Source organism: Balaenoptera borealis (genome assembly GCF_965194805.1).
Source record: "Balaenoptera borealis genome assembly, chromosome: 4".
NCBI lineage: Eukaryota > Metazoa > Chordata > Mammalia > Artiodactyla > Balaenopteridae > Balaenoptera > Balaenoptera borealis.
The window spans coordinates 75,055,781-75,066,413 of NC_138861.1; positions in this window are offsets into that span (position 1 = coordinate 75,055,781).

A 10,633-nucleotide genomic window follows, 5' to 3' on the forward strand; every position below is an offset into this window, starting at 1 on the left:
CAGCCAGAGAAGGAGTACATTTCTCGCTCGGAATACTCAGAGGCAGTTTCCTTTTCAAAACAAAAAAGAAGTTCTATAAGTACTCTGTGAAAAAATGTTCTTTTGACAAGATATATACACAAATCCATTTTCAGGGAAGAGTTTGTCTTTTCATACAATTTTATAAACATTTAAAGAGAGATGATAAAGGAAAGGTTTGTATTTTCTTCCATATGTTGTAGAATAACACGAAGAACCAGTTTTTGTTTGCTTTTACTTGGTTCCATGGGATACATGATTTATGTTCATAAAGAGACAGAAGGTAGTGAAAAGAATAAAATTATTTTTATAGAATGGCCTCTTTTGTGGGTGCTAAAATATACATAGCAGTTAGATACTTCTAAACAAAAAAAAAATTTTTTTTTCTTATTTTGAAGATAAAAGCATTTCAAATTAGTCAATGGAGAGAAAGTCACATTACTTGATATCCAGCTAATAATGGCAAATTCATAATAAGTGCTAATGGTCATATAGTACTTACTTACTATGTGACAAGAGCTATTCTAAGAGCTTTACAGATGTTAGCTTGTTAATCTTCCCACCAATCCTAGGAGGTAGGTATTATTGTTATTCAAATTTTGTATGTGAGAAAACTTTCATACAAGTCACCACTTCCCTGCCCCTTGTCACATTGTAGTGAGACTGGATTTGAGCTCCTGCAGTCCTGCCCTACAATCTGTGCTCTCAACCATGGGGCCATACTGCCTTGTTCTCATTTGACCATGAGCAGTATTTTAAAACTTTGCTACAAAGGTGTAGATACATCTCTTAGGACATTTAATCTGTAAATAAAGGTACCATTTTCTTGTCTCAGCCTTTTTTCCAACGGCCTTTTCATTTTTAGACCTTTTAATTCAGCCTGTGTCCACAAAGATGTCAGCGGTCAAGGACTAGTGAGGATGAGCTCCTCTTATAGTAGGTGCTTAATAAATGTCTCTTGAATGAATTAAAACGCAGTTATCATTCTTAAAGAAAGGCTTTAATTTTTCCTTTCCTACGTGAACAAATCCAAATAAAACCAGACGTCTTAAGGTCAATACACGACATACAAAGGAGAGCGATTGTTTTTATGTGCCTAGCACTCTCCTTTCTTCTGGCTGAAGAATCCGTCTGTTCTATCGAGAAGCCGCTCCATGCGGAGTGGTGGGGCTGCTCCTCCTACCACTTGGTCGGTCACAGCACAGGTATGAGCACATGACCCTGGCCTGCTGGTCACAGGGGAATCTATGACCTGAACCTGGTTGGTTCGGGGCTGTGTGGTGGACCAAGTAGGATGGTGTCTAACCTATTGTCTCTCCAAATCCACCCTTCTTTGCCTTGCTTTTTGATCTTAAAGCTGGGCCCTGTAAACATTTCTCCTTTACCTGCTAATGGAATACTAAACTTCATCAATAGAAGGCAATAGAATAACCCTGCACAGCAATAGCAGCAGGAAGATACTTCCCTTCCGGCTTCTGGTCCTCCATCGTTAGTACTATTTAGGATGGGAGCCTAGCAAGTGCACAGGAGAATTCTAGCTGTGCCCTCTGGCCATGCTCTCCTCAACAACAGCCACCTATCCCCTCTGGCAACAGCTGACTCTTGTACAGATCAGCTGCAGCCTGTCCACACCCTGTCTCAAGGGCAAGCTGCTTCTATAGCCTGGCCCTGGCTGGTGCCCTATGGCAAGTTTCTTGGCCAGCAGCAAGCTTCTGGCTCTTGTGTTAGTTCTGCCCTCTTCAAAGAGGCCTGAATCTCATCCTGGGTGGAGAGGGGGCTCCTTTGGTCCTTAGTCTTTTATTGTTCAGTCATCCTTAATCTAAAGTAAATAACTGCTGTTTTGTACCTGTTCCCTGATCCAATAACCAATGTGGTTTTTATCTCCAGACTGGATACTGACTGATGTAAAGGTCCATCAGTTTCCTCTCTGAAATTTTACATAGGGATTCTGGGGGAAAAAAGATGGTTTCTCTCCTTACAGAATCGAGAGCTGTAAGTATAAAGTAAGCTGGAGCTGCTTGAGGCCATTGTCCCCAAACACAGAGAAGCTATTTGGAGTTTAAAAAAAAAAAGATGAGGTCATGAATAGAGATAAATAGATGTGAGAGATAAATGAAGATGGAGAGAATTCTGATGACGTCATTTGACCCCTTAGATCCAGCTATGCCTGAAGACAGTTTTCCAGTCATATTATCAGTAAATTCTATTTAAAAAAAAATTTTATTGGAGTATAGTTGATTTACAATGTTGTGTTAGTTTCTGCTGTACAGCAAAGTGAATCAGTTATACATATACATATATCTGCTCTTTTTTAGATCTTTTTTCCATATAGGTCATTACAGAGTATTGAATAGAGTTCCCTGTGCTATACAGTAGGTCCTTATTAATTACCTATTTTATATATACTAGTGTGGATATGTCAATCCCAATCTCCCAATTATCCGTCTCCCCACCTTTCCCCCTCCATTTTTTTTCTTAAGCAAGTTTGAGTTAGATTTCTGTCTCTTGAAATTGAAAGAACACTAATTATGATACAAAGTAGTTTTGCCATAAAAGAAGTAACCAGTCTTATTCATTTTTCATTTTTGTTTTAATAGTATTTTTAATTTTTAAAAGGATCACTTATCTAATTTTTGTTCACAATCTCCCAAAGGCAGACTCGGAAGGCTGTCTGCTGTCAACCCTCCTTCACTGAAGGGGGATTGGGACCATGCGTTGCAGTGTCCACCTCAGGGATGCCTACCTTAGTCTGAGCGCCTCCCTGAGAGATTGACCACCACTGAGATGACACACAATCGTATATGAGAGTTGTCCAACTCCAGCAAAGTTTAAGAGTCAAAGAGAGGATGTATTAACCTGTCACTCAACAAACCTTTACTGAGTCTCTCCATACTATGTACAAAGGATCGTGGTGGGTGTTAGGGACACAAAACTAAATAAACTCCCTCCCATACTTTTAAGGAGATTGTATCAATATTAACCGTGTGTTTTATTTTCTGTGCTCTGTTGGTTTGACATCTGCGGGCTTGCTGACCCTGGAAGGGTCACACCCACATCACCTTCTTTATCAGGTTCTCATACTCTGGGCCTCTTGTCATAATCACTGCAGAGCCATGTAGCAGACATACAGGGACAGCCCCTAGCCCCAGAGCCTGCTGAAATTAATCAAGCTAGCCAATCCTAAGCCTGTTACCCTACCTTGCTTTTTCCTTCCCTTTCCCTCTGGTGGAAACCACAATAAAGACCCTTGCCCATGATTTCCCCCTCCCCCTCTGCCTCCTGACAGACCCCGGTGCTCCCCTTGTGGTCCCCTGTGGTGTGGCATGGCATGGCATGGCCCCTCCTCTTGGGATCTGTGAATTTAACAAACCATCTCTTCAGTGACAATTGTCTCCTGACCTTTTGATCTTATTGAACCTCCAATATCCTATATTCTATACTATTTCTATTACTATATTTAAAAACAGAGACCATATTAGGGAAATTAAAAATTTTTTTTCCTATTCCCAACTAATCTAAAGCTCATTGAAAACAGAGGCCGTGCCCACCTATTCACCGTTGTATCCTTACCAGTAACTCAGTTACTATTATAATTATCACCCCTGAACTTCCAAGCATTGTTCATCTCGTATCACTTACACTCATTTCTTCTGTCTGATTTCTACTAACTCCACTCCACTCAGGCTCTTATTGACAGCTAACTAGGCTCGCTCTTCTGGTCATTCCCTGTATCTTTCCTTCTTTCAGGTTTTTGTTCACTGTCAGTTCAAATAGCACTAGACCCACAAAGCCTCTTCTGACTCTCTCAACTACGCGTATGCCTTGTGTTTCATTAACTGCCACGCTGATTTGTTTCAAATTTAGTTGCACACTCCACCACTTGTTCTAGTTATCTGTGGCCTTGTTTTAGCTCTCTTTCAGATTGTGAGCCCCTTGAATGAGAGAGCCATATTTTAGACATCTCTGTATTCTTAACTCCTGGCACAGTGCCTGGAAGGAGGTGCTCCATAACTGTTGAATGCATAGAAAAATACTGGAGTATAAATTCCTTGAAGTCAGGGACCATGTTTTACTTCCTTTTGTATATCTTGGAATACCTACCTATAGATGATGTATAACTACTTCGTGAATTGAGTAAGCCTGTAAGGTACGTGGAATAAGTAGTATTAATAATCCCATTTGACAGATAAGGAAACTGAGGCTCAGAGAAGTTAATGCTTTTCCCAAGGTCAACAAGTTAGTATGAAGTAGTATAGCTGGATTAGAACCCAGGTACTTTGCCATCTACCAGAGTACTTCTCACTACCCACCATCACAGTAATAGCTGGTATACCTGAGTCATTGTTGCATACTAGAAGATAAGGATGTCCTCTCATAGGGCAAGATCTTGTTCTCTATTATATATGTTGTTGTGGACTGAATGTTTATGTCTCCCCAAAATTCGTATGTTAAATCCTAACTCCCAATGTGATGGTATTACAAGGTGGGGCCTTTGAGAGGTAATTAGGTCAGGAAGGTAGAGCCCTCATGATGGGATTATAAGAAGAGGCTAACAGCTAGCTTACTCTCTTTCCTTCATATGAGGATACAAGGAGAAACCAGCTGTCTGCAACCCAGAAGAGTGTTCTCACCAGAACCTGACCATGCTGGCACTGATCTCAGACTCGCAGCCTACAGAACCATGAGAGATAAATGTTTGTTGATAAGCCACCCAGCTTATGGTACTTTGTTATAATGGCCCAAACTGACAATGACATAAGTTTTTGAAACCTTCTTGATGTTCATAAGATTAGAAATGTATCATGACCTTTATTGACAACAAATACTTGGATATGTCTCCAGTATTGATCTAATAAAATGTGAAGATGTAGAATAGCATTTCTGCATAAGATGAGGAATTGGCAGGTATGAGGAATTTAGCATTATTTTCTCAAGAATGACACATCGTAAATTGATATGAATCTCTTTGATTTCCCAGAATTTTTACTGGCTGAGTTTATTCCACACACCACCCCTTCTACCTTGGCAACATCTCATGAGCTATTGATAAATTATTAAGCTCTGATGCAAACCCAAGTGCCAGGATTAACCATAAAATTGTGTATTCATCAGGGTCTAGTAAAGAGGCAGAAAACACAATGGTTATTTTGACAGAGAAAAATTAATATGAAGAAGATATAAAGAGTCTTTATTGAAAAGGTAAAAGAAGCACTCAGTGTCATGGATGTAGCAGGAAGCTATCACCACCTTAGGACTAGGGAAACAAAGGAAAGAAGTTGAAATTATTCAGACTTAGAAACTTAGAGGAGAAGCCCCCTGGAGCTGAAAGTCAGGTCTCTGAGGAGGGGTGCTGTTAGGCTGGTGTGCTGAGAAATGTACCTGGGATTGTTTTTAATCAGGTATGGAGGGCTTCCCTGGTGGCGCAATGGTTAAGAATCTGCCTGCCAATGCAGGAGACACGGGTTCAAGCCCTGGTCCAAGAAGATCCCACATGCCACAGAACAACTAAGCCCATGTGCCGCAACTACTGAGCCTGCGCTCTAGAGCCCACGAGCCACAACTACTGAAGCCCGTGCACCTACAGCCCGTGCTCTGCAACAAGAGAAGCCACCACAATGAGAAGCCTGTGTACCGCAATGAAGAGTAGCCCCTGCTCACCGCAACTAGAGAAAGCCCGTGCACAGCAACGAAGACCCAACACAGCCAAAAATAAATAAATAAATTTATAAAAAAAAAATTAGGTGTGGTAAGACATGCAGACAAATGATTTTCATGCAGGAGGAAATTTATACTCATAGATGTCTGGAAACAGGAGGCACAACATTCCATGCAGGGCTGCATAGGGAAGCACCAGGGTGGGTCAGGAGACAGAAGGAAGAGGAGAAAGCATGAGCACAATCTTTACTGTGATCTCTTCAGGAAAGGCAAAGCAGGGCACATTAAACAGTTTAAGATTGGGTAGTTTGAATAATTTCTTCAGGTTCTGGGCTGTAGTAGTGGTTCCTATCTAGTACCTGGCTCTGGAGTGATTTAGGGCAGGGGGAATATTGGCTTGGTGTGTGAGAGTTTGATAAAAGAGGCGGTTGGAGTATGGGCTCTGGACTGGTTGATTTGCATATAAAGGCATTCACATGGCAAGTTGTTTCCATCTCTAGAAATTAGCCAACCCTGGGAGGGGCAGCCCTCCAGGGTCTGCAAGGCCCCTACAATGTCAAAGTATCATAAAATATAGAAAATAAAAACCATGATTAATAGAGCTGGGCTGGTGTTTCTAAGTTCCGAGGGCTGCCACCTGCTTTCCTAGGCCTTTCTTCCCATAAATTAAACCTCCTCCCTCCTTCAAGATCCGAGAGGGTAGCTAACATATACCTTTCAAAGGGAAGAGAGTTTCTGCCCTAATCATTGAACTTAATGGCAATTCAAAGAGTCTATACTAGAAGTGATTACCTAAGTATTCTAGATATCCTAGAAGAATATACACACCCATCTCCTCACCTCACTTGAAGACTTTCTCTTCTAGATTCTATGTTCATTACTAAACATCAAATATCTGCAGATAGCAGTGATGTTAAACTGCTTTTTAAACTGGAGACAAAAGTGGGGGCCTGTGATGAACATTATGTTACCTTCTATCTCTTCTGTGCTTCCTCCTGTGTGTCCCATCTCCCCATTACCAGGACTCAGGAGATCTCAGGGAAAAAAAAATTTTTTTTCTAAAATAATTGCCAGCTGAGTTTGTGAAAGTATATTTTTAATTTGTAAGAATTTTATTTCTCCAAAATTGAAACTTTTATGGTCTGAGTTGACTGAAAAACAGAGCCCAAGACAAAGCCTTCATGTGAATGTTTTATTGGGGGATGCAATCCCAGGACAGCAAGAGTGAGGAGGAAGGGAGTGTGAGGCAGAGAAGGGTGGACCATTCCTGCACTGGCCACAGCTTCAAAAGAAAACACAGCTGGAAATTTGCTCACACAAGATGTCTCCAGATAGGCCATAAGGAACCACTGCATGTTGAAGCAGTTCATTGCGGGAAAGAAACGAAATGAATTTACCTGTTGGTTCCCTCCTTATGACTCTCATCGGTCAAAATTTGCCCCATTTTTGTTGTGTTACTTGACCCCTTTGGACATCTGATGGGAAATTCATATCCCATGCTTCGCAGCCCAGAGCCTCTGTGGGTCTGTAAGAGCTGCCATGGCTTCTGCTGTGGTGGGCATGATGGAGGCCATGCCAGGCTCCAGTCCTCCCCCGGTAGAAGAAGGAGACTTCAGCAGTGTTCGGTGGAGCGGCAATGGTGGCAGTAGCCAGAGCTCTCAAGTTGCAAGTGGCAAAGAGCCCATGTGAGGATGCACATAAATTGCATCTGATATAGATAGTAATGGGTAAGGAGTAAATCGGAGGTTGGAAATATTTGTAAATACAAATGAAATTAATTGGAGAGATGAAAAGTCCCAGAACGATATGTCTGGAATACGGGTTTACAGAACATGGGAGCCAGAGGTCTCTATCAACGCATGGAACCAGCACGTGTGTGGGGGTGGGGCAGCCCTGCCTCAGGAGGGCAGGAGATCTCGTCCCAGTTCCCTGTGTTCCCTTAGCTGTGGCAAGATCTTGAATTAGTTTCTTCTCTCTGAGCCTCTGCCGCCTTATTTAAGAAATGAAAGAGAATCAAATCTGACGTTCTAAGATACATGTTTCAGAGAAACAATTTTGCAGGAGTAATTTACATGTACAGTCTTTTCAAATTTCACTATATGAAAATGAGGAATTATAATCAAGAGCATCACCAGACGGAAACCCATTTTTTTTTAACATCTCTATTGGAGTATAATTGCTTTACAATGGTGTGTTAGTTTCTGCTTCATAACAAAGTGAATCAGTTGTACATATACATATATCCCCATAGCTCTTCCCTCTTGCGTCTCCCTCCGTCCCATCTTCCCTATCCCACTGCTCTAGGTGGTCACAAAGCACCGAGCTGATCACCCTGTGCTATGTGGCTGCTTCCCACTAGCTATCTATTTTACGTTTGGTATGTATATATGTCCATGCCACTCTCTCACTTTGTCACAGCTTACCCTTCCCCCTCCCCATATCCTCAAGTCCATTATCTAGTAGGTCTGTGTCTTTATTCCCGTCTTGTCCCTAGGTTCTTCATGACCATTTTTTTTTAGATTCCGTATATATGTGTTAGCATACGGTATTTGTTTTTCTCTTTCTGACTTACCTCACTCTGTATGACAGACTCTAGGTCCGTCCACCTCACTACAAATAACTCAATTTCGTTTCTTTTTATGGCTGGGTAATATTCCATTGTATATATGTGCCACATCTTCTATATCAATTCATCTGTCAATGGACACTTAGGTTGCTTCCATGTCCTGGCTATTGTAAATAGAGCTGCAATGGACATTGTGGTACATGACTCTTTTTGAATTATGATTTTCTCAGGGTATATGCCCAGTAATGGGATTGCTGGGTCGTATGGTAGTTCTAATTTTAGTTTTTTAAGGAACCTCCATACTATTCTCCATAATGGCTGTATCAATTTACATTCCCACCGACAGTGCAAGAGGGTTCCCTTTTCTCCACACCCTCTCCAGCATGTATTGTTTGTAGATTGTTTGATGGTGGCCATTCTGACCAGTGTGAGATGATACCTCATTGTAGTTTTGATTTGCATTTCTCTAATGATTAATGATGTTGAGCATTCTTTCATGTGTTTGTTGGCAATCTGTATATCTTCTCTGGAGAAATGTCTATTTAGGTCTTCTGCCCATTTTTGGATTGGGTTGTTTGTTTTTTTGATATTGAGCTGCATGAGCTGCTTGTAAATTTTGGAGATTAATCCTTTGTCAGTTGCTTCATTTGCAAATATTTTCTCCCATTCTGAGGGTTGTCTTTTGGTCTTGTTTATGGTTTCCTTTGCTGAGCAAAAGCTTTTAAGTTTCATTAGGTCCCATTTGTTTATTTTTGTTTTTATTTCCATTTCTCTAGGAGGTGGGTCAAAAAGAATCTTGCTGTGATTTATGTCATAGAGTATTCTGCCTATGTTTTCCTCTAAGAGTTTGATAGTGTCTGGCCTTACATTTAGGTCTTTAATCCATTTTAAGTTTATTTTTGTGTATGGTGTTAGGGAGTGTTCTAATTTCATTCTTTTACATGTAGCTGTCCAGTTTTCCCAGCACCACTTATTGAAGAGGCTGTCTTTTCTCCATTGTATATTCTTGCCTCCTTTATCAAAGATAAGGTGACCCTATGTGCATGGGTTTATCTCTGGGGTTTCTATCCTGTTCCATTGATCTATATTTCCGTTTTTGTGCCAGTATCATACTGTCTTGATTACTGTAGCTTTGTAGTATAGTCTGAATTCAGGGAGCCTGATTCCTCCAGCTCTGTTTTTCTTTCTCAAGATTGCTTTGGCTATTTGGGGTCTTTTGTGTTTCCATACAAATTGTGAAATTTTTTGTTCTAGTTCTGTGAAAAATACCAGTGGTCGTTTGATAGGGATTGCATTGAATCTGTAGTTTGCTTTGGGTAGTAGAGTCATTTTCACAATGTTGATTCTTCCCATCCAAGAATATGGTATATCTCTCCATCTATTTGTATCATCTTTAATTTCTTTCATCAGTGTCTTATATTTTTCTGCAGACAGGTCTTTTGTCTCCTTGGGTAGGTTTACTCCTAGGTATTTTATTCTTTTTGTTGCAGTGGTAAATGGGAGTGTTTTCTTAATTTCACTTTCAGATATTTCATCATTAGTGTATAGGAACTCAAGAGATTTCTGTGCATTAATTTTGTATCCTGCTACTTTACTAAATTCATTGATTAGCTCTAGTAGTTTTCTGGTAGCATCTTTAGGATTCTCTATGTATAGCATCATGTCATCTGCAAACAGTGACAGCTTAACTTCTTCTTTTCCAATTTGTATTCCTTTTATTTCTTTTTCTTCTCTGACTGCTGTGGCTAAAACTTCCAAAACTATGTTGAATAATAGTGGTGAGAGTGGGCAACCTTGTCTTGTTCCTGATCTTGGAAATGGTTTCAGTTTTTCACCACTGAGGAAGATGTTGGCTGTGGGTTTGTCATATATGGCCTTTATTATGTTGAGGTAAGTTCCCTCTATGCCTACTTTCTGGAGGGTTTTTATCATAAATGGATGTTTACTTTTGTTGAAAGCTTTCTCTGCATCTACTGAAATGATCATATGGTTTTTCTCCTTCAGTTTGTTAATATGGTGTATCACATTGATTGATTTGTGTATATTGAAGAATCCTTGCATTCCTGGGATAAACCCCACTTGATCATGGTGTATGATCCTTTTAATGTGCTGTTGGATTTTGTTTGCTAGTATTTTGTTGAGGATTTTTGCATCTATGTTCATCAGTGATATTGGCCTGTAGTTTTCTTTCCTTGTGACATCTTTGTCTGGTTTTTGTATCAGGGTGATAGTGGCCTCGTAGAATGAGTTTGGGTGTGTTCCTCCCTCTGCTATATTTTGGAAGAGTTTGAGAAGGATAGGTGTTAGCTCTTCTCAAAATGTTTGAAAGAATTTGCCTGTGAAACCATCTGGTCCTGGGCTTTTGTTTATTGGAAGATTTTTAATCATAGTTTC